At 31.1% G+C, this 24,589-nt stretch overlaps 1 protein-coding gene across 9 annotated transcripts in view; it reads left to right on the forward strand.

The window, feature by feature from the left end:
- Positions 1 to 24,589, forward strand: part of LOC111684889 — a 254,020-nt gene that overhangs the window by 185,220 nt on the left and 44,211 nt on the right. Inside the window, exon 2 of one of the 9 annotated variants that reach the window (XR_006940939.1) lies at positions 10,810 to 11,512. The exons of 7 other annotated variants lie outside the window; for them this stretch is intronic. The gene's annotated coding sequence lies outside the window, so the exon portion shown is untranslated. One more of the 9 variants, XM_046951132.1, reaches the window with a different exon arrangement.

The raw sequence follows: 24,589 nt of genomic DNA on the forward strand, positions 1-24,589 counted from the left end.
AAAATATTTGGACAAATTTTAAAAATTATTTAGTTAATTATTTTATTAAAGACTATAACATTGTATATACAATAAAAAATATAATTTTATTATGAGCCACGCACAACACGAAATATAAAACACAATTTAATACATTATCATCAGTTAGTATAATAGCTTTTTTTTATTTGAACTGTTTATCTTATACATAATACAATTAATTCTTACAACCTACTTATATAGTTAATTCCTAACACTACTTATTTTCTATAAAATAATCTTTCATATCGGTATACATATCCAGAAGGTAATATAAGTCCTTTAAATCTTCCTCGTTTTGAGATGATAGAGTTTCATAACAAATCCATCTTTTTCGCATAGTTGAAAGAACAGGATCAGAAGATAGAAGTAAACTATTAAAAATATCTTCATTCTGTGATTGCCTGGAGCATTTTCTTGAGTTGAAAATTTGAACATGCTTAAAATCTCGATTCCTCGCTTCCTGGGCTTCTTCTGTTAACTCTCCAAGTGGAAGAATATTCGATTCAATTATTATTTGACCATGACACAATACTTTGTGTACTGTTGGTGTTAGTTCCCTCCATGGATACAGAGATACAAGTAATTTAGAAATTTCAGATGTATATTCCCCAAATCGATTTCCATTAATTTTATGTTTACTATTCAGTGCCATTAAAATAGTGTTAACTCTTCGAAGCAACTACTTGTCGATTCCAGTTATTTTTGAAGTAATTTCAAAATCACGAAAACACCTTCTCGCCGTATTACCGTCATTTTTACTACCGCAACTTGGAAGTGGTTTGTCGATGTTTAATCCCATCTGAACTTAAAATTCTTCTTGGATTCTGCTTTTTTCCGCAGCTCTCAGTTCTTTCAATTCTTCATTATTTTTTGTTGATTTAGTAAGATTCTCTGGCACACTTCTATATTTGAGGTCGTATGCTATGTGTAAAAAGTAATCCAAAAATCGTATTCTGGCATGAAGTGGTGAAATTCCGAAAGACAGGACTTCTTCATTAATACTTTTGCTTTTGTTTATATTTGAGAATTTAGACATTTTCTCATTACATATTGAGCATCTCCAAAAGGAAGTTTCTGTTATGGCATTGCTGACCTATCCATCAATCATTGTTAAGCTTAGCTGATATGATACGTTAATAGAGAATTCCTTTATTTTTATGTAAATGGGATTCAGTGCATTTATTTCATCTTTTAAATATTCCACTAAATCTTTTGTTGTTTTCTTTGACTCCTTTATATATTCAAATCCAATGGGTCTATAAAAATTTTTTGAACCCGGAGTTGTATTGATCCATATATCTTCAAATGAATTTCCGATGCTTGACGATGATGGATTAAGGGAATATGAACGAATTCGTAATGGCACTAATGATGACATAAATACACTTTTGTAGTCTGCTAATGTCCGACTTCCACAAGCTTGTTTGTATTCTGGAAGTGCTGATAAACCGTCACATCCCCACTTACACATTAAGACAACATCACAGTTATGAATTTTCTTAGTTGGTCTTCTGAAAAGTCTGACACAATTCTTGATGCTGTGTTTTCGAGCAAAGATGATATATCAATACAAGCTTCCACATCATTAACAGCAATAGGTGATGGTAGGATAGTTTGTTTTTTTTCCTGGATCGCCTTGTATGATGGTAATATATTGTGTCCTTTTTCATGCAGAGCTTTCCTTAATATTTGGTACTTATTTCGACTGAGACCCAGTTCCAACATAAGCGCTATTGCTTCCTCTTCAGTAAAATTTGATTGTGATGTTGGAGTTGGTATACTTTCCACAATTCGCTTAAGTCGTTTTGGTGATGCATTAGGAAGAATAGTTGCAATATGTACGGCATCCATAGGTTGGTTTTCCTTTTTCAGCATTTCGTTAAATGTATCAGCAATTTCCTCATTTGAGATTGAAAAAAGTTTTTGTGTGACCCTATTTTTTCTGATCTTGAACATAAGTCTTCGTATGACTTGCAAGGCGCTCCTGCTGATGTGTTGTAAGTTGAGATTTCCGTAGTACAACTACAAAATTTTAATCGAAATTTCTTTTGATTTCCATCCACAGACATACTTTTTACATCAAAAAGTTTTCAATTTTTGATATGCCTGTTTTGTCTACTTTTCTACTATATGTAGTTTTTATACAATTTGAAATGTCTTCAATTCTTTCTGGCCCTTTTGAAGATACACTCCATAGAACAGAACACAACACTTCATACCTTAATGTAATCTTTATTGTAGATTTATTAAATATGGTACTTAAAATCTGATAAGTTTACTTATATACCAATTCTAGTCATTTCCGACACAGGTATTCCAAAGTAAAAAATTACGAACTGTCTACCTATTAACATTTAGGACTATATTACTATAATCTGTAATTCAGTCATTGATATTTCTTACTAGTGAATGAATCGAAATTATCATTACCTGTATATTTTTACCTACATGATCATAAATGAAACTGAACGAAATGATCTGTCGAAAAAATTTAGGTAAAAAATAGTTATAAATTTCTGAAAATTTAAGCATAATAGGACCTTTCAATTATAAGGATAAGCAAACAAATAGAAAATAGATAAATATAAGATTTAAACATGTTCTGTCATATTTAATACTAAAATATAAAATTAAAGGATACAGGATTAAATGAACATATTTTTGAATGTAATTGAGATATTGGCTTGAAATTTTTTGTAAAGGGTCGAGAATTTCCATATCTAACTAAAAAAAGATATTAAGGGATAAATATGGACTAAATTGTTGTAGCTACCTGCGACCCTATTAAAATTTTGATATAAATCATAGTTTTAGAAATTTAACAAATATGTAATATATGACAAAATATTTATTTATGAACAAAACTCAATGAAATCTTCAAATCTTCTTTTTTACGCCAAAGCGTTCTGCGTAAAGATACATTTTTGAAAACTATAAAATTGTTATATGTTCTTAAAGAAAATTTTATTTTATTAATAAAAGAGTTAAGACACATTTTGGGCAAAAAAAACGGCAAAAATCTAAAATTTTTTGAATTTTTAAATTAAAAAACGTATATTTTTGGATCTGTGAATGATACTAGAAATTGTTTGTATATTATTGGAAATTTTGTTAACTAACTAACAAAAAAAAATGGTCAATAGATTAGGGAATGAAACAGTGAACAAATTAGGTCAATACTCTTACAGTTCGGCTGTACCTGCGATTTGAATTCACGTTTTTGGCCAAAAAATTGGATTTTTTCAAATTTGAGCGACGAGTCTTTTAATGGAGCTCAAATTTTGGGTATCTCAATATCATGAAAGGGGAATCATTTTGTGGGATTAAGACGAAGAAGATTCCGACATTTTTTCTCCCGACTGTGCCGAATCTTATATACCCTTCAGCATGATGAGTAAAAAAACAGTCAGTACTAATTTTATTCAAAAAAATCAAATACAATTGCAAAACGGTAAGGTACAAAAAGTCCCTTTTATGGGTTCTTATATAATCCAGCCTCTACATACTTAATTTCATGTTTCAACGTTCAATATTATAGAAATTTCAAAAAGTACCTATTGTAGAGCGAAAATGTACTAAAGAGTCCCCTTTTATGTGTACTAATTCAACAAATCAAAAGGAATAGGAAAGTGCAGTCGGACATGGCCGATTTCAACATACACACAGACAGACGGACAAATGGACATGGCTAAATTCTATCTATAAGGACCAAGAATATACATACTTTATAGGGTCGAAAAATTATATTATAGAAATTACAAACGGAATGACAAACTTATATATACCCTTCTAACGAAGGTGAAGGGTATAAAAATGTAAAGCAATATTAATAAACTGTAAAGAAGGAAGGAAAGAATGACACAAAGAATACCTTAACGAACCGTAATATTTAGCAAAAAATTTAAGAGTCAGTTAAGATAACGAGGAGGTAGAAATGTCCACTAGAACCCACATAAGTGCACTTTTTCAAATTTAAGTCAGCTGATATATACAAATATTTTAGTAAAAATGCCAAAAGCTAGTCAAAAAAATTGATATAATAGACGGTACCTAAATTGCATATTGGACATTGTTGATTATGCAATTCATTTTTATAAAAATTTAAAAATATTTTCTTTTATTATTTGGATAAAATAAATTCTTTAAAAACATCAACAATGAATTAGCAGGAAATATTTTCTTTATTTCTTTTATTTTTTGATTAAATTTTAATTAATTTTATAAATAAATTTATAAAATCTAATTACTGCTATTTACTTATGACAAAACTATAAACACATCATAAAAAGTCTTATAATTTTAAGACTTTTTTCTTTGAAGCACAACAAGATTTTTTTTAACTATCAAAAAATTTTAGTATTTTATGACAATAAGACTTGGTAGCACACCGTGTGAATACCCCCATTGTATATTATTATCATTGTCTTGAAAAACTCAAAATGTACTCAAAACTTTTTAAAAATATGCGTAAAAATATTGAAAATGTAATTTTTTTATAATTGATTCATACTATAGAAACTACTTTAATAGACTTCCGTTTAACGTTCAAAAAATAAATAACAAGAAGCCATTTGGTCCCAAAAAACAAATTTCAAATGAAAAAACACATTTCTTTCAAATATATTCATAACTTCTAAACTGATATTTTAATCGATGGTGTCACGGAATCCAATAATTATCATTACTAGTTCTGTAAACAATAAAAATTCCTTATGAAATCCATATATTTTGATTTCCCTGATTCTAACTAATTAAATAATTTTAGTTTTTTTTAAGAAATTTATTTAAACTGTCTCGAGTTGGTGAAGTTAAATTTGGGCAATTCCATACGATTGTATGTTGACATTCCCACGTCTTCAGAGTGGTATAGATATTGTAAAATTTGGAGTACTTGGAAAACAATTTTGTTCCATTTAAAGAATACTATAATTGCAAAAGGAATCATCTTGTTTTCCAAAATATGGATTGAAATATGGCGATATCATACGTGACAAATAACAGAAGTGTTTTTAAAGTACATGTAAATACTTACTAAAATCTGCGAATTCTGTAGGTGTATCTTTTTGTTTTAATTTCATACACTATGGGACATATTTTTCATTAGTAATCCATAATTTTTAATAAAAAAATTAATATAATTTTATAATGAACATTTTTAAATATCGTACATTCCACATCGTATGTGACACATTTTCTCCTGACTTTTTTTTAGGTTATTAAATATATATTTTAGAAATATATGCACACACACACTTCAACAAATCAAAAGGAATAGGAAAGTGCAATCGGACATGGCCGATCTATATACATGTTTAAGCATTTTATAAATAAAAATAAAAAAAAACTGGAGTTATATGTCGACTAGGGTCAAATATGGACCGATCCTCATAAAATTTTAGGGTGTGATTTTAATTCATGTAAAATTTATTTGTGCCAAATTTTATCATAATACTAGTGATTAGAGGTGAGTTACGGACGTTGAAGTAATTTTCTGAAATTAAACTTTAAATGGAACTAGGGTCAAATGAGGTCCAATCGTTATGAAAATCGGCATAAAAGTTTAGGTTTATAAACATTTTAGATAGTACTATAATTAACAGAATTATGAGCTAAAAAGTTATATTTTCGGGTCCGTTTGTATGGCGGCGTGGTGTAAAAACAAACTTCAAAAATTTCCAACAGTCTTCGTCTTTGGTGCTACAAAATTGCTCATATGGTATATTTTCTTATCCGACTTTGTTACACTTGGTTTAATCTAACGGTTATGTTTCATGTTTGATGTTTATTGGAATTGTTCGAGATCATTTACATATGATTCCAGAGGTCCTTTAAAGTGAAATTGCGTTTCAGCTTTTAATTTTTATACCCTCCACCACCATCAGTGGTGATAGAGGTTATACATAACTTTGTAATTCCGTTTGTAACACCAAGAAATATTCATCTGAAACCCAACAAAGTATATATATTCTGGGTCCTTATCAAATTCTGAGTCGATACAGCTATGTCCGTCTCTCCGCTCACGATAAATCAAAGTAATAGAATTTAACCAAACAATTTCATAAACCTCCAAAATAAAAGTACCTATTCCCGGAAAATTAGTTTTTTGTTAATAACATCCGTCGCAAAGTCAATATATTCACAAAATTTTACAAATTAAAATCTTATGTCAATAGAATTCATTCATATGTCTTAGATCGTTTCATAATTTGACATAGCTATCATACAAGGTCCCCTCCCGAAAATCAGTTAAACACACATAATTCATTATTGAAATAAGATGTCAATTTGGTACAAATATTGCTCTCACATAAAAAATATTACTATGAATTTTTTTTCCGATCGGTCAATAATTGATCAAAGCTCCCATGCAATCCCCGAAAATCAAATTGTTGCACACATGAGAAAGACCATATACGTTGGATGCTTCATACTTAATATTTTCTGATCATTTCGTCCTTTAAGAGTTTGAAAGGAAGTTTAAGTATACATAAGGGATTAAAGATTAAATTAAAATTAATCCTCGAAAGTTTTTTTTGAATGCTCAATCAGCTAATTTTGTTTGATAGTTTAAGCGCCCAATGAAGGTGGTTAAAACTTGAGCAAGAAATGCAAAAATGTAAAGAGCTGATGCCAAAAAAAAAAATAATAAATTTTAAATGAAATGAACATTAAAATATTTGATTTATCGATTAGTATAAATTATGGGGACTTCATAATATATTTTTATAAAACATGCATTGTTTTGGTAAAAAACAGTAACGTTTACTGTTGTTTTGTATGGCGACACTGCGATGTTTAATCTTGTAATCAAAAACATTAAATCCTACACACATTTTTCAATGCATTTATGTGTTAATAATGTACCAAAGACCATGGACATAATGCCACTTTTAAAAGTGGAAGTTATGTTCATTGACAATATAACTCTTTAAGGTTTGACATAACGTCCATTAAACCTCCTAAGTTTAAAATATAAATGTCAAAAAAAAATATTTTCAAACCGATCATGCCGAATAATCTATAAATATCTAAAATCTTCTGACTTATGATTGCCAAAAAAATGTGCAATAAAGTTATTCCAGCCTTTTTTTATGGTGAGGTCTTTGATATACCTAATTTTTATATTTTTTAATAAAAACTTTAAACTTCTATATGACTTTACCCCATTTACACATACACGAAATCTAATACTTATGAGATATTAAGTTAAATCTAGTTGATTTTAATTAGATTTTCCATACAAATCTACTCAAAATCTAGTTATTTTTAGTAATAAAACTCTGATTTTTTTTCTAAAAAAATATAACGCTGCGCAAGAAAAGAAAGAAAAATAAAAGAAACAAAAAAATTAAAATGTCAACAAAATTGAAAAACATGAATGAAAAGTTTATTTAAAATAAAGGTAATGTTATATTTAAATATCAATTTTTTTTATTAAATTTTAATAATTATCCCATTTCTTCTTCTAATTTTTTAATTAAACACAATATTAAGAAATATTAGCAAAACTGAAATCTTCCTAAATGTATAGAACTGTATTGATTTATAAAGAGATTTTAAATGAAACCTAGTGTATTTCATGCATGTGTAAATGAGGTATTAGAACAATTTAATGAATGATACAAGTAAGAAATTATAGTCGAGAGGAGGCCGACCACATAATACCCTACACCTTTTACAAAAATAAAATTTGCCTCAGATATACATATTTAAGCCGTTTATTGTTGAATAAAATTGTGGACATTTAAGTGAAATTTTAATGGGGAACTTTTCATACGGGCTAGGGTCATATGAGGACCTATTATAATAGAATTACTAAGGGTCATCAAGTCTAGTATAGAACTTGCTTTTGCACCATTTTATCGAGATATATTAAACATAATTATGAACTTAAAATCGCTATTCGGCGGGTTCAGTTGTATGGGGGCTAGGTGAAAAAATGGACCGATGTAAACCATTTTCAATAGGCTAGGACACATTTTATGGAGATTTTGTGACATGGCCTAGACTTAGAAAAATTGAGAAACTTTTTCATCTGATACAAAAGACTAGGTAAATAGTTTCAAATGCCCCATTGACCAACGAAGGTTTCGATATAGCTCAATATGAGAACTATCGGATACAAGACAACGAACAATTGAAATTACAAAAGTTCCGAATTGGGAACAATTAACCACATTCTTGAATCTAGAATCCGATCAATCTAGGAAAGATAATTTAAAATCTATCCCAAAACAAGGTCACACTTTTCAAATAAACACAACCCGCAACTGGATCGAAAAATTAAAAATTATTAAACAAAAATAGGGCACAGAAAAAATGACTCCAATATTAAATGTCAGCATGGTAAGAAGTCTCACTATTGATCCTGTCCCAAGTTCTTAGAAAAAAATGTTAATGGCAGAATTCACATTGTAAGAGACATAAATTCATGTTACAAATGCCTCTCGATTGATCACAGTGTCAAGAACAAGTAAATACAGTTGCAGATTATGTAAGCAAAGACACAACACATTGTCTTCCTTGACCTACGAGAGAGCAAAAATTAAAAAAATAAATAAATAATAAGGAGCGCACAACAGGACCGATTGTGGACCAGGTGTATTTATTAAATGTCAGCATGGTAAGAAGTCTCACTATTGATCCTGTCCCAAGTTCTTAGAAAAAAGTGTTAATCGCAGAATTCACATTGTAAGAGACATTAATTCATGTTACAAATGCCTCTCGATTGATCACAGTGTCAAGAACAAGTAAATACAGGTGCAGATTATGTATGCAAAGACACAACACTTTGTCTTCCTTGACCTATGAGAGAGCAAAAATTAAAAAAATAAATAAATAATAAGGAGCGCACAACAGGACCGATTGTGGACCAGGTGTATTTTTTTGGATTTGGTGTAGTATACATCCTCCTATCAACATAACCTAACCATCTCCCAATGAGAGAGAGGCCTTGTTATTTACTGTAATACTACAGATCGAAACTAGAGGCGAAAGATATCAGGCTAGAGCAATCATCGACTTGGTTCTTAATCAACTTTTATGTAAGAAATGTTGAAAAATAGGCTAAATTTACATTGCGGATATTATCTTATTATGTATAGAAATATTCCACACAATTTTATTTAAATCAAACTTCATACTCTGAGCCAAAAAAACAATTTTGAACCAAAAGTCCAATTCATGTGGAGAGAAAAAAGTTATGCATTCTTTATCCGGAGACTTTAATTTTTTTTATCATTGTGATCCGTCATAATAATTTTTAATTAGGATTTCTTAGTATCATGCCCCGATATACGTTACGCAAATATTTTTTACTTTATTGATATTAAATACTTTTAAGAAACAAACTTTTAATTTTTGGTTATGTTTCATCCGCTATCAAGAGCATTCATCGACTTGGTTCTTAATCAACTGTTATGTAAGAAATGTTGAAAAATAGACTAAATTTGCCCACCAAATGCAATTAAGTTCATGTAACAGGCTTAAGTCAAACAGATTCGGAGACCTCAACCAAAGCTTTTTTATTCATTCTTTGCTCTAAATTGGACTCACAGTTTAAATTAGAAGTCTGGGCACCTGTCCTAAAGACACTTCCATCTAATTTACCACCCCAGACTTTAGACTTGCAACATTTCAATGAGACTACACATTAAACGACGTCATCAAATCAAGAAAGAAACTTACAACAGTTTTAAAATCCGTTGGATTTGACCTGATGAAATGTACCTCAAATGACCCACCAGTTATACAAGGTATACCAAATGAGACCTTACATCATTTGCAAATTTATTGCTAAGTTATTAGTCATTACAATTGCATTAATTTTTATTGTACGTTTTTTATATTGAGGTTGCGCGAAAGATATCCTCAGCGATCCTCAGTTCGATAGAACATATTCTTTGGATGTTTTTTTATAGATTAGGAAACTGTCTTTAAAAAAAAGTTGCTCAAAAATGCACCAAATTAGAATGGACAAAATTACAAATTTTCTAAAAGTGTTTCTCGGTGTATTTAATACATTGCGGATATTATCTTATTATGTATAGAAATATTCCACACAATTTTATTTAAATCAAACTTCATACTCTGAGCCAGAAAAACAATTTTGAACAAAAAGTCCAATTCAGGTGGAGAGAAAAAATGTTATGCATTCTTTATCTGGAGACTTTAATTATTTTTATCATTGTGATCCGTCATAATGATTTTTAATTTGTATTTCTTAGTATCATGCCCCGATATACGTTACGCAAATATTTTTTACTTTATTGATATTAAATACTTTTAAGAAACAAACTTTTAATTTTTGGTTATGTTTCATCCGCCTTCTTGAGTTCAGTTTATTGAGTTTTGAAAATCTGTATTCGTATTTGTAATCCGTGGTCATAGATTTATGAAACATATTCATTAAAAATTTTATTTATCAAATTTTTAAAAATGTTGACCGCCATTTAAATTTTTCTTGCAAAATCCTAACTAGCGTTCCCGAAAACCTTATACGTAATATTATTTATTACGTAGATCCACTTCCATTTCCAAAAATATAATTGTTGTCTATGTTTGGTCCATCATATTGGATTCAGTTTGTTAAATTTTGAAAATTTTAATTCGCTTTCGTAATCAGTAAATAAAGAACTACAAAATATGTTCATTAAAAATTCCATTCGGAATATGCTTAAAATTTTTGACCACCATTTTGGATCCGCATTTTAAGTTTTGAATTTTTTCTCGCAAAATCTTAATCAGCGTCCCTAAAAAGCTTATATGTGATGATTATTTATTATATAGATCCAATGCTCTAATTATGACCAAAAATCAATTTCTCTGGCCCTGTGTGCATGGTCGACTCGCTACATCACCAGCATTGACCACTATTGAACGCTACCCAACCTTGCTGCCTCATAATTCAAAGCTATCTCAGCATTTAGTTGAATTTATACTGAAAATTACTCTTCATGGAGAAAATCAACTAATGACTCGAGTCCTACGCATAGATTATTTGATATTCAGATTGAAACCATTGGTCAAAAGCGTAATTCACAACTGTAAAACTTGTGTTTTGTACAAAAACAGACACAGAATCAAATCATGGCTTCATTACCAGCAGAACGCACAACTCTATCCAGGCCCTTTGCAAGGAGAGGAATAGATTACGCAAGACCTTTTAACATCAAAAATTACACAGGTCGAGCGTGTCTTATCACAAAAGGATACATTTAAAGGTCTCATTTCTCATTTGCCAATAGTGAAAGTCCGAGCACCTAGCTGAACTCCATCGCAGATACAAATGGAAGAATCAGAGGGACAATGTTAAAGTCAACGATCTTGTTGTCATCAAAACAACGGCTTGCCGCCCAACGAATGTCAAATGTCGACATCAAGACAAAAAGTGGAGTCATTACCAGGCCAATTACAAAAATTGTTGTTTTGTTTGCAAATTAATATACCCCCAAGTTATTTACATATATTAATATTGTTCTAATATTTATACTTACAGTTATGGCAATTAAACATCCAAAACATTGGCATCACTTATTTGGCGTCTTAATGCCATACCTGTCACCACAATATCCTACTCACACCAACCTGTGCAACTAAGAGGGGACCTAATCATCGAAATTGTCCTGTTCAAAACTTTAGGTAAACTGCACCTAGTCATGGGGACCGGAATGTTTAGTATTAACACAACTTAATGAAACACCTTTTAATAATAACGGGCCTCTTTAAGTTGTTCTCATTTATAAATAACTTCTTATTTGCATAGCCAAAGTTCACTATAGTTTGATCATTGGAAGTGAAAGCATTTAAACCTAAAGTGAAAAACAATAATAATTAGACCGACCTTATAATACCCTACACATGTATACGAATAAAATGTGATTTAGTTTTCAAAATAAAGCATATAAGTTGAATTGTACCTTGCTCAGATATACTTAAGTCATTTATTATAACCAGGGCAAGGATTTCTATGCAAATGCATGTTTGTTGTCAGTAACTCAAAATAACTTTTAGCATGTTTTCTTTTCGAATCAACAAATTTGCATCAAAATGGCATCTATTTGTTGTTGCATATTTTTACATATTTTGTTATAAATGCATAAATTGGATTGTTTGATTTAAATTTCATATTTCCAACATTTTTATAGCATATTTTGCATATTTTTTTAATTTTTCTAAAACAAAATGTCTTATTTTAACAACAAATTTGGTATTTACATGTTTTTTTTTTAAATAAATATCAACAAATTTCGATTTAACAACAAAATACTGGGTTCTTCGAAATACAATTTTACATAGTTTTATTTCATTTTTAAAACCACAATAGTGCGAAAGGTATGTATTTTGAGTTGTGCTGCTAACTATAACTTCCAAAATATTGGCCCTTAAAGTATCGGTACAGTATCAATTTCTGAGTTTGTTCATCTGTGTGTCCATATAAAAAGATAACTTGATGAAAATTTGTTTTTACATCTCTCACGTCCATAATTCACCAAAAAACATTACGAAACGATAAAATTCTGAATAAATATTTAAATTTATACAAAAATGCATTCATTCACCAAATTTTATTAGAATTCCCATCAAGCTTTCCACTTTTAGAAATTATATATACTATTTAAAGTTGTTTCTTACTCTTTGTATTTGTCATTCTCGAGGTCGTGGTTCCGTTATATTGGTATTATAGTACATAGGTAGGTATGTAGGTCGATAGGAGGATGTATACTACATCAAATACAAGAAAACAAAAAAAATATTTTTCAGTGTTCAGAAACTCAGTTTCCTGAACGTAATTCCTAAGAATCTTTCAATCAGTGTTAGCCAGGAATGTTATTTCCAGAATAACATCACTTCCAAGATACTTGGATCTAACTTCGACGAATGCCTGGCAGTGGCAAAGAAAGTGCTCCAGAGTTTCACTGTCCTCTCCACATGCTCTACATTTGTCTGAATCCGCTCGTAGTCCTGTGTGTCCACTCAGAATGCGTACCATCATACTAACTTCAGACTTGCTCATTTTGAGGAGATTTTTCATCTTACTCTCATCAGGATCACCCCATAGGATCTTCGTGGTTCTATCCACTGTTTCATTATTCCAACAGTCCTTATGGAATTCTCTCACCCATATTTTTAGTTCAGCTTTTGTTGCGTCGAATGGTTTTGCGTTTGTCAGGTTAACTGCCGCGAGCTCCCTTCCCTTTAAAGCTATTACATTCGCCCTTTCGTTACTCCCGAGTGGGCTGGTACCCATATGATGTGAACCTTACCCCTGGTAGAGTATTCAGTTAAAGCTTTCTTACAATATAATACGGTCTTAGATTTAGTTCTATCGCCTGATATCGACCTAATTGCCGTCTGGCTGTCGGTAAATATATTAAGCTGTGGGCGACATATTTATTCTAATCCAATTTACGCATTCCGTTATTGCTCGTACTTCTACCTGGATGCTTGTGTTATGATTTGGTAAACGGTGGTATATTTCTGTTTCTGGGTCTTCAATATAAAAACCCAGCCCCACTTTGTCCCCCAATTTAGAGCCATCCGTGTAACAACGGATTCCTAATGGTATTTGCTCTAATGTTCCGCTTGAGCAAGACACTCTATCTTGGATCAGCGTTTCTAAGCTTCGGACATATTCGTGTCTGGTATACGATCAGGCAAGTCCGATGATTGTGTATAACCCTCCAATGTGTTCAGTATACATTGATGACGTGTAAAGTAAAGTGCTGTTGGGCTGTAAGCGACGCCTCATATCGGTGGCATGTCATAATGTCCAATGTCATAATGTCCATGGACATTATTACACACCAAAAAATGACATAACGTCCATGGACATTATGTCATTTTTTTAAAATGTCATAATGTCCATGGACATTGTGACACTTTGAAATCAGAAATGTATTGGAAAATTTGTTTAAAATTTAAGATAGGGACGCTCTTATCCCGAAAAATTGCTCCTAAATTTGGTAATTGTTACATTTTGGATTCCTATTAAAAAGTGTCCTGGATAGCCGGCCTTCGGCCGGGCGCAGGGGTTTCAAACTCTGGGGTATTTCGAACACCGGCTTCGCTAAATTAAGCCTTTTTTGATAAATGGACTCTTTGAAATCCATGGACTTTATGTCTCATTGCTCATGGACATTGTAACACTTTTGAAATTGTCATAACGTCCATAGACATTATGACTCAATTTAGTGCGTCATAACGTCTATGGACATTATGACATTGGACATTATGACACGCCACCCTCATATCAATGGGTTTCCCGAGCCTTGGTTGAAATAGTACACATGGCACCACATATACCAAAGCAGCATGTACGCTGAACTCCCTGTAGTAGTTTGATATTGCACTTTTTGTCTATAGCAGTCCACCAGATTAGGCTAGAATTGGTCTAATTACACTTTTATAAAGCCAATTTGTCATAGCAGGACTAAGACCCCATGCCTATAGTTCTCTTACATATCGCCCAGCACCGATGTGCCTTGTTGATCCTATCCTCTATGTGGTGTCTCTATTTTAATTTCCGGTCGAGGATTACACATAAAGGTATTTTCAGACTACAATACTGAGTATTAATACATTTCAAAATAAAAATATTATAGAATTTGGTCGGTATATCAAAAAATCTGTAAGAAAAATACATAAATATTTCAGACATACTCTTTATCAATTCTTACCGTTATAAATTCAACTGTGTTCTTAAATTTTTCGTTTATGTTTAATTTATTTTACTTGCCTGTTTATTTTTTCAGATGAAAATTGTTTCTAATGTTTCTTTTTTTAATTACAACTTTGATACATATGAAAAATTAGAAATTTTTGAAATTTTTCAAAAACTTTAAAATACATTCGGTATGTCATAAAAATCAGAAGTATTTTTTGTCATAATTAATCCAATTGTATTTAGACTACGAAATTGTATTATACTACATGATTTTCTGACAAGTATTAATATTCAGTATTGTAGTCTGAAAATACCTTTAGTACTTAACTTTGTCCTCTCGGCCTCTCGGTTGAGCCCAGTCAAGGCCGTATTCAGAGCCACCTCAGCTCTTCTGCACAAGTAATTTGGTTCCTTTCTCTTTAATAGTTTATTGTCTGCATAGCAGACAGGTCAGTCCTTTCTCATTTAGGGTCCTTAGGAGGCTATTAATCGTGGTAACCCAGAGTAAAGGTGACAAAATGCCACCCTGTGGTATACCGCGAAATACCTTTTTCCTTATAGTTATATCGTACATCTCGCAGCTTATCCATCTGTTCCTTAACATGTGTTTACTACGATACTCATCCCAGTATACTGCGGTCTTTTTACGCCGTGCTCGGTTAAATAGTTTGCGAAGAGTCTTACCAAGGTTCCGGACCTCCCCGGTTACCCGGGTTTCTCCTGGGCAGATCTCCGCTTTCGCTGAGGGCAGCTGTCCTCGAACGATTCAACCAAGGCACTTGTGAGCATTTCTACTTTGGCATTTATATCCTCTTTATTTGGACATTGAAAAGTGTTCTGACATAAACGGTTCTTTAGTAAGGAACCGAACATTGTCCAATTAGTTTTAGACTTATTCCGAAACTTTATCGGCTTTGGTGACGGCCGTAGTATTTTGAATCTTATGTACCGATGGTCAGAAAAGGAGTGCTCGTCCGAAACTCTCCAATCCTGAATTTTGTTTATAAGCTCTTCTGAACATATAGTTATATCTAATACTTCTTTTCTGATTCTATTGACGAAGGTAGCTTTATTTCCTAGGTTAGATGTGATCAAGTCTTCAGTATTAAGGAAATCCATAAGGGCTTGTCCCCAGCGATTGGTGTTTGTACTACCCCAAGCTACATGGTGGGAGTTGGCATCACAACCTATTACAATTTTCTTATTTTGCCTTTGTGCCTCTTCGACCAGTTTCATCAGCTCCGACGTTGGTGGTAGTGTCGGAAAATCGAAAGGCAGGTAAACAGGTGCAAGGTATATGTTGCCACGACCTTGCTTCAGTACCGTTGCCTCCGATGTGGATAATCCTGTTGAGAGGAGAAAACATAAATTCTTGTGACATAAGATACATGTTCTCGGTCGAGACCCTGTATCAGCGTAGAAAACATGGAAATTTACGTTATTTAATCCAGAAACCTTGTTGCGAATAGTCCATGGTTCCTGGATTAAAGCTATATGTATCTTACTTGTGTTAATTTTAACCATCAGAGCGCTGGTAGCTGTCTCGCTCCGATGGAGGTTGGATAACCTCAATCATTGTCATTCATTTAAACTGTCTTCCAGCGAGCTAGTGATCACATCCCCGCTCATTGGATTTGACTCCTCCGGGTAACCTGAAGTGGCTATTGATACAGTGGGTACCATTGATGGCACTGCTGTGTCCTTATCAGGCATAGGAAGAGCAGCCTTTTTAATCGACGCTTTCCCAATTTTGGACAGCACTGCTGTTCTGTCTTCTGTCGAGTGAGGGATTTCCTCCTCGCTTTTAGGATTTGACTCCTCAAAATTACCAGAACCTAGAAATATAAAGTCTAAGTATGTAGAGTCGGAATTAGGTGAGAACCGGAAAAATTTAACTTTTTGGTACTTTTTTTTAAAGGTATTTTTGAATGTTCTCTAATATAGAACCTAGAAATAATAATATAAGTATGTAGAGTCTGAATTAGGTAAGAACCTATAAAAAAGAACTTTTGGGTACTTTATCGTTTTCCATAATGTGCTTTTTTGAATATTCCTTAATATTGAATCTAGAAACATGAATTTAAGCATGTTGAGCCCAAAGTAAGTTACTTTCAGGCTAGGTGTAATAATGTTAATAATTTTAATAGGCTTCGTCTACGGTACCGTAAAAAATCATGTGAAAAATTGCATTGAATTATTTTCAAAATTGCGTCCTGTAGTTTGATTACAGGGTTTACAAGCCCTATCCGGGGGTTCAGTTGTATGGGGGCTAGATGAAATAATCGACCGATCTTAACCATTTCATTAAATTTTCTTCAAAATTCTGACTAGTAGTTTGATTATAAAGTTTACATGGACGGACGGACATAGATCTAAATCGACTTGGAAAATGATTAAAGGTGGGCATAGGATTAATATTATTGTGCGTTGCAAACATCAGCACAAACCCAATATACCCTTCCCAGTAAACTGGTGTAGGGTATAAAAACTGACTACGCCATTATACCACATAAACTATGTGCTTTCGTATGTACAGTGGACGTCCAATAGTACGTACCCTCTTTATTACGAATGTCCAATAATACGAATGCCAAAATTGTTGCATTGTCTACTCTATAGTACGAATAAAGTCACAATTTTTCTGTTCGCTCAGTAATTTTGAAGTTTTTTGTATTTATTACAAATGTTTTGTGTTTTTAAAAGTCCTATACACACAATTTACTGTATGTATATTTACAAATCAACAATTATTTAGTGTAATTAATTTATTTTCTTGCAATTTCGATGACCAAAGAGAAGAAATTAAATTTAATGACATCGCCAATGAGAACTATATTGAATTTTTTTGCAAAGTAATAAACAATAATGTTTAATTATGGATTTTCTAATAAGTAAAATGTTATTTATATATGTTCATACATAGTATGAATACTACTTTCAATTTTGAAAGTAGTATGACTCCACATTCCAATGGGATTAAGCATTACTATATGTGATCCTTTAACATTTTTTTAAGAGAAAATTTTAAATTAGAGAATTGTTTTTGAAAGTATATTCCATTCAAGTTTCTAATTAAAGTTTTATGTAATCTGAACATGTTTTATACATTTTGGAACAGATATGTACATGCAAATTGTCTTTGGCACATATATTTTTAAAAACATTAAAATTTAAAACCTTCTATATTTCATTTCAACCATTGGACTCACGATACTTTCATTAACAATTCGTATACGTAAATATAAGCCTTTTATGCCTGTTTATTTACAAGAAATTTGAAATAATATATATTTATTTTATTTTGTTTCGTTATGTAATTTTTCATGAAAAATAAAACAAAAATAAATAAAATCCTATATTTTATGTGTATTATTTGAATTTAAACATACAAAATTTGTTGTTCAATAATACAAATTTTTCGGTACTACGAAAGGGCCTGACATTATATAATTCGTACTAGTGGACGTCCACTGTATATGGTTTGGTTCGTGTGTGAAAAATGCTGTTGGATGGTGTTATAAAAGTTTTTTAATTCCTTTAAAATTGTTAATAATTTTAGTAAGAATAAAATGTCAAATAATTTGTTTGCAGAATTATATTCAAGACTTCCGGCATATAATCGGGTTTGGAAGTTTACAAAATGAAAAAACGAGTGTCAGTAACTTTTCACCTTCTTTTTTTGTCCATAGCTTTTGAACTATTGAACAATATTCGTTACTGTTTAAGCTAAATACACTTAGGAGAAAAAGTATTTTCAATTTTATATATTGGACACAGCATTACGTGTTTGAACTTGGTGGCTGAAATGTAACACAAGGTTTTTTGCAATATAAGTCAAGCTCGTAGAAATCAGATATTAACTGTTTTTCCAAAATTTTACTAATTCATGACTTTTTAAAAACTATAACCAACAAGTTAAAAAAAATACTAAAATTAAAATTTCTTACTTGGTATTTTTAAAAAGTTTAAATATACATAAATCTTATGTGTGTATTTAATGCGTTGAACTATTTGTACTATTATGTGCAGTTTTTTTTAATATTTAGTTGAAAATCGCTATAATTTTTGCGTCTCTTGATAAAAATGATTAAGACGAACGGATTCGTTACGTGTTAGAAGCAGTTTATATTCACACAAAATATTTTAAATATGCCATCAAATATTTTTTTTTATTTTTTAACTCCTTAATTAAAAAACTTTGATATTTGCTTTAATAATATCCTTTGAAATTAAAATTTCATAAAAGATATTAAAAGGTTATAATTTACAATCTTTGAACTTGAAAAATTTAAATAAGTTTTTATTTTCTCTAGTTCGTCCTCTTTGATTTGATACCTATCTTTTATCTACATACTGTGAATCAACTTAGTGTTGGCCTACCCTTTTAAGAGAGTTTTGTTAAAAAGTAAATATATGTTTTCCAATTAAAAATTGATATTGTGTAAAATAAGAATAAGAAAAAAGGACATGTATTATGTATTTTTCAATTGCAATCTCCAAAATTCATATCCTCATTGTGTCAAACAGGGAAGTTATTGCATGAACAATTAAATACGATAACATTGTATCATAGGAAATAGACAATTGATTTAATTTTCTTTTTTCAACTCAATGCCAGCAACCACCAGACACGTGTGACGCCGAATTTGACCGTCCCTGGGTCAAGTTCAAAGTCAGGACATACTATTTGCACTTCGGGTTTCTTTATAAAAGTCCAAATATGGAAAGGGATTCTACCAAATCAAGCTTCCGATTCCACACTGAAGATTCTTGAAAGATTTGCTGGTGATTTTAATGTTCACAACTCCTAATGACTTTGCCATTCAAGTTACACAACTCTAAATTAGTGAAGGCCACCAACATAATATCCTCGATCTTTTCTTCACTTCATACCCCGACAAGTATGAAGTGCACGTCTCAGAAATTCGGATCGCTTCCATTTTGCTCCCGGAACTTTGCAACGTCGAAAAGAATCGTTGGGCTGAGCTCAACGAATTCATTCAGCAATTAAATTGGAAACTTTGTTTTCTAGATAATAATGTTAAAAATGGTTAAAAAAAATAATTATGCTGGGAGTGATAACATTCATTCCTTTAAAAAAAATTGTCGATAAGACCTGGGCAAAAGTCTTGGTTTAATCAGAAGTACAAAAGTTTAATCAGATCCAGAGAGGAAAATTTAGCTCAATAATAATAAAGGTCAAACTGACACGCTGCGCAAAAAGGCGAGGTCTTCGTGTGCCAAAGTACTTAGACGCGAAAAAGTTCTATACGATCAGTGCATAGGTGCTACATGCTGGAAGATTGATAATGTCACGCCAATTCCTAAAAAGGGAGATGCTAATAACCCTGAAAATTATTGACCAATCTTTTCGGAGAAATGGTGTTATTCCATTCACCATTTTGGTGGTGACTATAAAAATTGTATTAAGTAAAAAATAGAAAGTATACTGTTGAATGTTAAAAGACTGCGAGTGGTTGTAAGGCACTCGTCCGAATCTTGTTATACACTAAATTTATTTTTAAAACTAAAAACTTAAGAACTATTAAACAAAATCTTAAAACTAACTTATCCACTCTTTTTATGCATTCAATCTTATCAGTTTAATATTCCTACCTAAGGGTGCGTTTTCAAGTGCGCTAGTGAAAGAATATGCTCTATTTCGTTACATAATCAAGAGAATTATTATACATCTTAGTACTAGCATTCGTATTATTACTAAAGGTTGTCATAAAAAACTAGCGATAAATATTTATTTGTAACTCAATGAACTTATCGAATATTTTGTATGACTAAACCTATGCACCCGGCTCGCTTTGTTCAATTCTAAATCTCTATCAAGATACTCTTTTTCATCGGCTGGATTATTATATTTGTTGGCGTAAGAGAACGTTTCGTCACCAGTATCGTAGTTACATCTTTAGCTAATTCATTATTATCACTTCCTTCCATATCGATTGCCCCAAGTTCATCACAGGCCATTTTTTCGTCAGTATTATTACCTTCAGCATCATTGTCATCATCGGTATTTTCATTATTAGTAATAATATACATACAATACTTAACACAATTCACAAATTTCAATTTGTGAATTATATGAAATTTTGGTTCATAAAAACAATTTAAGTATAATTTCATAAAAATACCAGTATTTTTAAAAATAAATTTATGAACGTTACTTATTTTCTAAAGCGAACCTTTGGTCATGTCCAAATGTAAACCGATTTTGTCCATCTTGAATACCAGTTAAGGTCATATCGTTCTTTTAAGAAACTGACAGTCTGACTGACTGACTGACAGACATGTCTAGATCGTTTGAGAATAAGGACCTAGAAAATTTTATGTTACAAATGAAATCAAAAATTTATAGTCTAAACTAGGTAATTCAAATTAAATATTTCGCTTTTCTTAGCTTTTTAATCACTTTCTGGTTAACAGTTTCTCAAATCATATGATAACTTCTGTAAAAAAATTTCCAGCATTTTTAAAACTTTTTGATGATGTAAAAATATGATAAATAAACATTTTATAAAAAGTTCGGCGTTCGGTGTTCGGTCAAAATTTCGCCGAACACCGAACATTCACTTTTTACCGAACTCCGAACCCGTATCCGAACGTTCGGTCGGACACTGTTAAATATATTAATAATTATTCGAATAATAGGTTTTGTCCGTATATAATACCACGAACTTGCTGTCAGCTATTGTCAAAAAAGTTTAATTTTTTCAACGGCCGTTATAAATTTCAGTTTTTTTGAAACTTTGTTAAACTACTTTTCAAATTTTTAGAAGATCTCATGGAGATTTATGGGCAACAAATAAGTAAATGAAACGGTGGAAAAATTATATCAATAATTCTTACAGTTTAGCTGTACCTGCGATTTGAACTCTGCGGATTTTAAGAAAATTGCATTTTTGTAAAATTTTATAGAATACTTATTAATTCCTTACTGTTGCACATATTAAACAAAGTATTTTTATGGTATTTAAGATCATGTAATAAAAATATTTATTCCAATTTTTTCGAATCGAACATTCTTAACCCATAAAATGTGGAGTTCAAAGGTCAAATTTTGCAAAATTTTTGAATTCTCAGTATACCATGTCGAAATATTATTTATTTGTTCGTCATATTTACCAAAAATGACTGATGCTTATCGCACATAGTCCGATATTTAAAATAGTGTGAAAAAGGTAGATTAACCCTTTAAGGCACTTGGTAACAATTTAACACCAAAGTTCAAAAATTCTAAAAAAATATCTATTCAATAATGCTTTATATAATTAGAGGAATACCAGAAATATACCAAAAAATTCGTTATTAAGCATAAAAAAATTTTGACTGTGGACTTAACTTGAGGTGAAAATTTTTAAAAGAAAAATTTGGTTTTTGATACTGATAATTTATGTAATCCCTTTGACGGTCGATTTTCAATCAAATATGTCTAAAAAAACAAACTTGATGTTGTCAAAAACGGTTAATTCATAAGCCTTTATACCTAATATATAATTTTTTGTATTATTTTTGTTATTGCTCTAATTATGTAGAGCATTATTCAAAGGGATAACGTTTTAAAGATTTTTTTAACTTCGAGATTAAATTTGTCCCATGTATTTAAAAGGCTTAATTTTACTTTTATATTTTAAACATAAGACTTTTTACTAAAAACTCAAGTCATATTTATGTCATGGCCAACAAATAAGTAATATTTCATGATATACTGAGAATTCACAAATTTTTGAACTCCAAATTTTATTGGTTAAGAATGTCCGATTTGAATAAAATTTGGAATATATATTTTATATTATCTGGTCTTAAATACTATGAAAATACTTTGTTTAAAAAGTGCAACAGTAAAGAATTACGTACTCTCAAAAATTTATAAAAAATGCGATTTTCCTGAAATCCGTAGAGTTCAAATCGCAGGTACAGCTTAACTGTAAGAATTATTGATATAATCCTTTCACAGTTTTATTCACTTATCTGTTGTTCACAAATTCCAAAGAGATATTCTAAAAATTGTAAAATTAGTTTAAAAAGGTTAAAAAAAAACTGAAATTAGAGATTTGAATCGGCGGTTGAAAAAATCAAACTTTTTTGACCATAGCTGACAACAAGTTCGAGTTATCAAACTATTATTCGAGTAATTATTAATATATTTAAAGTAAGAAAATGTTTTTAGAATACATCTCAAAAATAAGTAATTTTTTTGTCACATTTCCAATTCATGTGCTGTGAGACACGTTAATGGCCTGGGGAATTTGCAATAACTTTAAAAGTTTTCAAGTAATTTTTATGTTTTATATCTTCTTTAAATATTCGTCTTATACCTACCTTAAAGTATCGTTAGAATCGTTTTCTGAGTCGATTAAGTTATTTCGCCTAGCCCCCATACAAACGTACCCCCTTAATAGGGCCTTTGGGTTCATAATTAATTTAAATGTTCTATTATGTCAACAAAAGTCGGCAAAACTTAGTTTTATAGAACTTTTAATGATATTACCGATTTTTGTAATGATCATTTAACCCTAGCCCCCATACAAACTCCTTTCAGAAAATGACTTGAAGGTTAAAAAATCACCTATAAACACTAATTACACTTTTAAATTCTACATAAAAAGACGTGAATTCCTCTACCATCATTTATAAGGATAGGTCCATATTTCCCCCTACTCCCCTTTGAGCCATCTTGTAAAAAGTCCATTTTTTTTGCCAAAAATAGGTCAAAATATTCCAGAATAAAGTTAAAAACAAATCAAATGCTTGGTGTAGGATATCGTATGGTCGGCTATGCCTGACTTGTTTTTTTTTTGCATTTTAGAATTTTAAGAGTGCAATGTTAAATCTAACGTTAAAAAATAGCACTGATCTTTGTTTTTCTTTGTAAAACCTGGTTCACATTGGGAAACTTTAGTTCTCTTTCTCTCACACACAAAAATCAAAAGTTTCCCGAAAAAAGTTTCCTAGTGGAACCATGTCTAAGCTGCTTCTTTAGTATAAATTAGTTAATTTGATGCGTGTTCTGTAATTAGGCAATTTTTTGTTCAAAATATAACATATAACCTAAGATTCACTTTTAACACCATAAAATACGGAGATTCAAGTGTAATGGTTTGGGCAAGTTATTGGATAAAAACCATAATGGATCAACACGTTAGGTTGATGTATAGGAAAACGTGATGTTGCCTCCAACAAGACAACGACCCAAAAATACCAGCTGAAAGGCTCGTCAGTGGTTTTTATACCATACTATTAAAACCCACTAAGAACGAGCAGCTATGGAAAGTTTAAGAAGTCATGGGAAATAATCAATTCAATGCGAAATCGAAGTGCTGCGGCTATTGCCAACAAAGGCCCTGCAACAAAATATTTAAACCTTCCATTATTTAGTTTTATGATTTATTTTATATTTTCTTAATTGTTTTCTTGTTTATAACCTTCACCTTCGTGAGAAGGGTATATAATATAATTTCCCGACCCTATAAAGTATATATATTCTGGATCCTTATAGATAGCGGAGTCGATTAAGCCATGTCCGTCTGTCTGTCTGTTGAAATCAGTTTTTTGAGGACCCCAGATATCGGCGAGATCCGAATCTTCAATAATTCTATTAGACATGCTTTCGAAAAGATCGCTATTTCAAATCAGCAAAATCGGTCGGTAAATAACGGAGATATGAGCAAAAATCCGAGACAGCCTCTGAAAATTTCATCAAAAAATGTCATATTTTTTCATGCTTTGTTAAAAAAGCAACAACACTGTATATTAAAGAAAGGTGTCACGTGTATGTGTAGATGTATTTGGTTTTATTCAGCTGTGTATTTTTTTGTATGTTTGGATGCTGTTGGCATCATTGCGTTGTTATTTTTGTTTTTCTGTGTTTTTCGTTATGTATGTTTAGAT

Source organism: Lucilia cuprina, chromosome 5 (assembly GCF_022045245.1).
Source record: "Lucilia cuprina isolate Lc7/37 chromosome 5, ASM2204524v1, whole genome shotgun sequence".
In the NCBI taxonomy this organism is placed as follows: domain Eukaryota; kingdom Metazoa; phylum Arthropoda; class Insecta; order Diptera; family Calliphoridae; genus Lucilia; species Lucilia cuprina.